Source organism: Halichoerus grypus, chromosome 3, assembly GCF_964656455.1.
Source record: "Halichoerus grypus chromosome 3, mHalGry1.hap1.1, whole genome shotgun sequence".
Lineage (NCBI taxonomy): Eukaryota > Metazoa > Chordata > Mammalia > Carnivora > Phocidae > Halichoerus > Halichoerus grypus.
Genome location: NC_135714.1, coordinates 175,301,382 through 175,308,985, shown reverse-complemented (window position 1 = coordinate 175,308,985; position 7,604 = coordinate 175,301,382). Strand labels below are relative to the sequence as shown.

Sequence of the window (7,604 nt, the reverse complement as noted above, 5' to 3'; positions counted from 1 at the left end):
GTGGGATTGAAGTGTTGAAATCTGTCCCAAAATTCATTCCATACATGCAAACAGGTGTGTCCCTCATATATGTGTCTCTATGTGTTTTCATTCATCATTGAAGAAGACCTGATAGAATATTGTCCACAATCCCTTTAGCACCTTGGATGGAGCAGAATCAAAGTGGCATATGACCAGAAGGGACAGATGTCGCCTCATCTAAACCTATCTGTCAGTAACAATGTTGGCATGGTGCTGGGTATCATGCTGAGCTCAAGAGGACATCACAGATTGTTACTCTTACTGCTTTCCTGGAAGCAGATACTAAGCATAGCTACTAGTTATTACTGGTACTTTCCCAACAATGTCAGCAGACCTGCCTGAAAAACATTTTTTTTTTTAAGTGGGCTCCATTCCCAGTGTGGAGCTCAACCTGAGGCTTGAACTCACAACCCTGAGATCAAGACCTGAACTGAGATCAAGAGTTGGATGTTTAAGTGACTGAGCCACCCAGGTGCCCCTGAAAAACATTTTTTTGACTGCAGACAGAGCTCTTCATTTATTTGGGATCTAAGTGCCCTCTCCAATAAACTGCAACCAAGTTCCAATGCTCTAGACAATGACCCCAGATAAGGGTTGGGGTCAGGTGGGCAGGGGTCTGGGGCCAAGGCTATAGGAGGAGCTGCGCAGCAAACAGAACAAATGGCTAGGACAAGCGTTTGGCCATCGCCCTCAACATCCCAACTCCCTGCCCAAGGCCAGGAGCAGAGCAGTGCTGGGGCCTCCTCAGGCCTCTGGGACCCACCCCAGGAGGCCAGTGTTCTCCTGGCTAAGGGCTCGGTAGTCCTCACAGATCTTCTCCAAGTTGCTAAGGGTCTTCTTCCCCATCTCCGTCTCGATCTGCTCCTCAAGGTCTCTAACTTCCCACATGATTGTGCCTGTATCCTCCATGGTCTGGATGAGCTGGCTGCAGTTCTCATGCAAGGCAGCTAGATACTTGTATGCCTTCCGAACAGCATCATCCTTCTTGGCATCCTTGAACACGAGCTCATCGGTCACGGCATACGTCCGGTCCAGCTTCCCAAACAGGGAGTTGATTTCCTTCTGAAGCTCATTTGTGTCCAATAAGATCTTAATGATCTCTTCTTTCTGCTTCCAGATGTTGCCCACAGTCTCCAGGATGCGCTGGGTATAGGCTAGCCGGGACACATCTCTAGGCAGGGTCTCCAGCTCTGACACCAGCTGTTTATAGACCTCCTCCTTCCTTTGGGCCTCTTTGGCAGCTCTGGTGCAGTTCCTGGATCTCTGCCAGCCGTCGTGAAGATTCCAGCTTTCTGAAATCCTGGAGCTTTCAGAGGTGGTGGTACTCAGCCAGGAGAGGGACCTGGTGCTTTTCCCACTGACCCGCCAAGTGGAAGACCCGCTGGGCACTACTCTCTACCATGAGCTGCAGCTTGGCCAGGTTGGCAGCCCCGCCAGGCAGCAGCTCCACTGCACGGCTCTTCAAGCGAAGGGCCTGCTCACGCTCCCACATGCTGAGCTCGCTCTGCCAACGCTCGGTCTCCACCTGCACAAGGCTGATTCTCAGGGTCTTCATGTTAACTTCAACCTCTTCAGTGTTGTAGTTCACTCCCTCCAGCTGCTCCCGAAGAGACTCCACCTCCCGAGCTGCCTTCGTGTCCTATTCAGGCTGCTGGGAGGTGGCCGGCACATCAGACACTTGGGCTGCCTGGACCTCAGGCTCCAGATGGAAGGTGAACTTCTCTGAGTGTGTGAAGTGGGAGGCCTTGGAAGCACCAGTCCTGGCCCCAGCACCCCAGGCCTGCAGTAGCTCTCCCAGGTCTCTGGCCTGTTGGGGAGCCCCTAGTCGGCCCCAGGTCTGGCGTAGATGCTCAGCCAGGTGCTTCTGCAGCCGTTGCCACTAAGCCCGTGTATCCTCCTGGGTGGGATGGCAGGGTGCCCGGTGGACCCAGTCCTCATCCCCAGGGCAGTCCCGGCCTGTGTGCTGGCAAAGCTGGATGGTATGGCATTCAAAGAGTGAGGCCACCTGCCTAGCAGGCTGGGGCACCTGGGTGGGAGCTGGTAGCAGCAGAGGACTCACCTGGAACTCCCGGGGCTCCCTTCTGGAACTCAACTCAGGCATGACAAGCCTGGTGATGTGGAAAGGTTTCTGGGAGGCTGAGCCCTGGAGGTGCTGTAGCTTGGGAGTGCGAAGGAGGGGTGGCACCCAGGGCAGGGCCAGCTGGTCCTGGATTTGGCTCCTGATGGCCTGGAGAAGGATAGCTGAATCACCTGCAAGCTGATCTGCATCCTTAGAGGCATCAGAGGGGAGACGCTCAGGCAAGAAGAGAAGCAGGTCCCGGAGATCAGGCTCACTGGGTAGAGGAAGTTCTGATAGCCAAGCTCCAATGAATAGCCCAGGTCCATGCAGGCCTGAGCCAGGAAGCAGTTGGACAGGGCCAGAGGTAGCAGGGGGCTGAGGCCAGAGCCCATGGCAGATTGAGCACACGCAGGCAGTGGACCACAGCTTCTACAACCAACTCAGTGGTGAAGGCTCGCAGAATCTGCACATCTGGAGGAACTGCCGTGCCAGCCTGGCACAGGGAATGGATGAGGATTCGGTCGGCCTCCTCCATGCCGGATCCGGGTTCAGGGTGGGGCGGAGCAAGAGAGGCGCAGCTTTTAAAACCTGAAAAACATTTTTTAGATGAGGATATATTTCCTAGAATATCTACGATCTAGTGTTGTTTTACCAAAATTAACCACTTTGGCTAAAAGAGACCTCTGAGAATTTAAGGAGCCAAATTATCCATATACAAACACATGTTATCTCACTCAATAATCCTTTAATAGCATGTCCTAGAACAACTACAAAACAATGTTTAATTCTTTCCTACCATATTAGCAAATGCAAACCTAAAGGTGGAACCCAGTGCATAACTGTCTTGTAGTATCGAAATCATGTTTAAGACATTGCTGAGTAATCCAGAGATCTGGACTCCTCCAAATGGCAAATATAGCTTTGCTTTGGAATGAATGATAACTATAATCCATTTAATTCACCCAAAATGTTTATTGAAACATTGTCTGACACACTGAGAATACAGTTACAAAAACAAGCAGCAGAAATGTTTCCTTCCTCTTGGGACTTATTTCCAGTGGGAAGATATTAGTAGTAAATAAAACAGGCCAATGAGGAGTAGACCAGAGGGTGATCAAAACTATGGAGTAACAGCAAAGAATGAGGATGGGAATGCAGAGGCAGCAGGGGTGGGTGGGGAGAGGGCAACTGCCATTTCATGTAGGGCTGTCAGGCCAGGCATTCCTGATTAAGTGCCAGGTGAGCAAAAAGCTGAAGGAACTGAGTAACGAAGCCAAATCATTATCTACAGGGACAGCATCACTGGTAGAGGAAACAGCACAATCAAACATCTCAAGATGAGACTATGCTTGGCATGTTCAAGAAATATCGAGAAGATTAGGATGGCCAAAATGGAATGAAAGGGGGGAGAGTTGAAGGAGGTGAGATGAGTGAAGTCACAAGGGAGCTACTGTATAGAGCTGGCTTTTACTCTGAGTGAGATGGGGGACACCACAGAGGTCAGAGTAAGGAGGGTGTGGTCTGAAAGGACAACTCTGCTTACTGTGTTAACAGACTACAGGTGAGGGTCAGCTCTTAAGCAGGAAGACCAGTCAGAGAGCCATTGCAAAAATCCAAGTGAAAGATGATAGTTTCAGGCAGGTGACTAGGGAGGAACTGGTAAGAATTGGCTAGATTCAAATGTATATATTTTGATGACAAGGATTCACGGTAGATTGCATATGAGTTATGGTAAAATAGAGGAGTCAAAAGATGGTTCTGTCTTAAGGATGAGGTTCTCATTTGTGGAGATAAAGAATGGGAGAGGAACATCTTTGGAGAAGGGGAAATCACAAACTTTGATTTGAGGCATGTCAAGTGTGAGGTGCCTATTAAACATCAAAATATGTGCATTGGGTAGCCAGGAGGAAAGAAATAGTTACAGTTAAAGAGAGAGTTCATGGCCAGAGATGTAACTTTGCACATTAGCAAAGGGAAGGCACTTAGCGCTCTGAGACTGGATAAGTCATCAAGGGAATGTGTAGAAATAGAAGAGAAAGTGCCAGGGAGAAAAGGAAGAACTCACCAAGTTGAGGGAGAAGCCACAAAGGAATTATGATTACAATATAAATTGTGCAATCACAGTCTTTCTGTTTTAAGAACATAATTCTATTTGTTATTTCCAGTTTGTGTGTCCTGTGACTGTATGGATTACCTTTTTATGTAAACACTACTGATGCCAATGACTCCTGGCTGATTCAATATAGATCCTTAAGCACCTACTAAGTGCAATGCTTTTTATTTTTCCACCAAAGCATTCCTCCACCAGAACACAAAGTTCTTTTTCTCTAGGAATTTTGGACAATGATAAGATAGTAAATAGAGAAAAAGTTTCATGCTTATAGAAAGTTCTTTAATGGCCCAATCTTTGCACTAGTTTAGTGTGCAGTAGATTGTAGGCACACCTCAAAAAGTGAAGCATGAAGACCCAAATGATGGGATAGAAGGAAGGCATATATGAGTTACTGAAGTGAAAAACCAAGATCCTCCCTCTCCATTTCTTCAGCAATATGCTGTGGCATGCCTATTTTTCTCTAGACTCTGGAAATGCTAATTTAATAAATTTACTTTTATTCATTATTGTAATTATAAATTCATGACTGTAATTTTAAAGTCATCTTTTTTCTACCTTCTGCTCCAGTGACATCTGAATGCTATTGATTGTAAATGTCAAATTAAATTTCTAGGCATATTTTCCTTGTGTTGGGATCAATACATAACTTGAAGAGCTCCTTTGATAGGACATTGAAAGTTATTTCTCACCCATGTGACATTTTGGCTCTTTTCCCCCTGAATATTTCAGTTAGATATTGGCAGCTTTCACTTCCTGGATGTTTACAGGGAAATATGGTCTTGCTTTGTAAACCTGAACTTCCAAACTAAAAAAAATAAAAAATAAAAAGAGAGAGATGTGAGACCATGAATCATATGCATATTAATTTAACTTGAATAAACCCAATACAAGAAAATCCAGATTTACAAAAGCTGATTAAGGTGCCCCAACTCTGTTAATTATTTATTGATTTTTTACAAAAGTATTCTTAGTTTTTTAATTTTCAATAATTCAGTATAGGATTCCTTCAATCATTTAAAAATGCTTTACTTACTGGGTGATGGACACTGGGGAGGGTATGTGTTCTGGTAAGCGCTGTGAATTGTGCAAGACTATTGAATCTCAGATCTGTACCTCTGAAACAAATAATGCAACATATGTTAAGAAAGAAAAAAAAGAAGAAGAATGTAGCAGGAGGGGAAGAATGAAGGGGGGGAAATCGGAGGGGGAGAAGAACCATGAGAGACAATGGACTCTGAAAAACAAACTGAGGGTTCTAGAGGGGAGGGGGTTGGGAGGATGGGTTAGCCTGGTGATGGGTATTGAGGAGGGCACGTTCTGCATGGAGCACTGGGTGTTATGCACAAACAATGAATCATGGAACACTATATCTAAAACTAATGATGTAATGTATGGGGATTAACATAACAATAAAAAAATTAAAAAAAAATAAAAAAATAAAAAATAAAAATGCTTTACTTGTAGCTTTTGGTATCTTTTTTGAATCATAGTTAAAGAAATCTAGAAAAATTGATTTGCTTAAACCATTACTTTCATATTTTAATCATTTTTTCAATCATTAATTTACTCACTCAATTGTAAATTGTATCAACCAGTATAGAAAACAGTATGTAGGTTCAAAAAAGTTAAAAATAGAACTACCATATGATTCAACAACCCTACTTCTGGATAAATACCCAAAGGAAAGGAAATCACTACCTCAAAGAGATATCTTCACTCCCATGTTTATTGTAACATTATTCACAATAGCCAATATATGGAAACAACCTAAGTGTCCATTAATAGATGAATAAAATCCCGACATTTGTGACAACATAGGTAAACCTGGAGGACATTATGCAAAGTGAAATAAACCAGACACAGAAAGACAAATATTGCATCTCACTTATATACGTGGAATTAAACAGAGCTGAATTCATAGCAACACAGAGTAGAGTAGTGGTTACCTGTGGCTGGAGTGTGGAGGAAAATGGAAGATTAAAAAAGAACTAAGAAAGAAAATAGAATAGTGGTTGCTAGAAGTTGGGGGTAGGAGGCATTATTGAGAGTCATAGCTTAATAGGTGCAGAGTTCAGTTTTGCAAAATGAAAAGAGTTCTGGAGATGGATGGTGGTGATGGCTGCACAACAGTATGAATGTACTTAGTACCACTGAATGGTACACCTCAAAGTGGTTACGATTGTAAGTTATATGTTATGTGTATTTATCACAATAGAATATAATAATTTACCCATTAAAAATAAAAAAATAATAATTTCCATAAGTAGTATTAAACATCTAAACTTGAGTCAGCCAGGCTTGGGTCTTGGGTCTATAGGCGAGAGAACCCCCACCCCCACCCCATCAGGAGTGGTAGGGCCAAAGAGACTCTTGAAACAATATTCACTATGGTGGGTCTTCACATGGTCTGCTGAATGCTATCTAATGTAGACCCTTCATCCACTTCCTCTGTGAAATCCCCGATAAAGTCAACATTTCTTACTCAGATGTGTGAGTGAATTTCCTTGGGGAAAAACCAAAGAAGAGGTGACAAGTTCTTTGTCCAAGGTTGGCATGGGCTAGAAACAGAGGCAGACTGCTCATACACAGAAGCTGGAAGAGTGTTGTCCACCATAGTTGCCCTCTATTAAAACACTTCTCACGTGAGAAGGTAAATCATTGTCCAAATATATTCTGCTCCTGAATGGTAAGGTGTACTATTTTACTTGCAGCTCCAGGTGACTGGCATGGTGTCTGGCCCTCACCCTTATCCCATAGATAATTAGTGAATACTCCACAGACTGAATGATTGAGTGTTGAACATTTCTGTATTTTCCACTCAAGAAGTAGCAAGCATTTCCTCAGAATTACAGCTGGTGCTGACATGAGACGGAATTGTGAGGAGGGCACAAGCTGACATGAGCAGCCAATTCAGACACTGAGGCTAAAGGGCAGGGTGAGGGGGACCTGGCTCCTCCCACAGGCAATGTTGGGGACCATGGTGTATGCTTATCCTCACTGAGACTCAAGCAGAGATAAGCAACAAACCCAGAGACTGATGAACTAAGATGATGGCAGCTACTGAGGATGGTAACTGACACTTTTTGAAGGAAAAAAAAAAAAAAGGAAGACAGCACTTTTATTATCATATGGCTCCTCATCTTCTCTTCCCATCCACCGTGGTCTTCTCCCTTCTCTCATTCCATAGCACTTTGGGCTTGTTCTTCCAAATCAGTCAGTGGACATGGGGAATACATTTGAGCTTATACTTGTCAAAAACCAATGTGGAGGAAAAAATGGATTCTAAAAAAGAGCACTGGCTTGTGTTCTCATCAAAAAACAGATACAAATATAATGTTTAGTATGCTTTTCTTGAAAATGGGACATTGCAGTTTTTAAAGACTTCAAATAATTTAAACTAAATATGCACAG

General features: G+C 43.9%; 1 pseudogene; it reads right to left on the bottom strand.

Annotated features, from left to right (window-relative positions):
• Positions 1-765: 765 nt before the first annotated feature.
• Positions 766-2,615, bottom strand: LOC118547041 (coiled-coil domain-containing protein 22 pseudogene; annotated as a pseudogene).
• Positions 2,616-7,604: the final 4,989 nt, after the last annotated feature.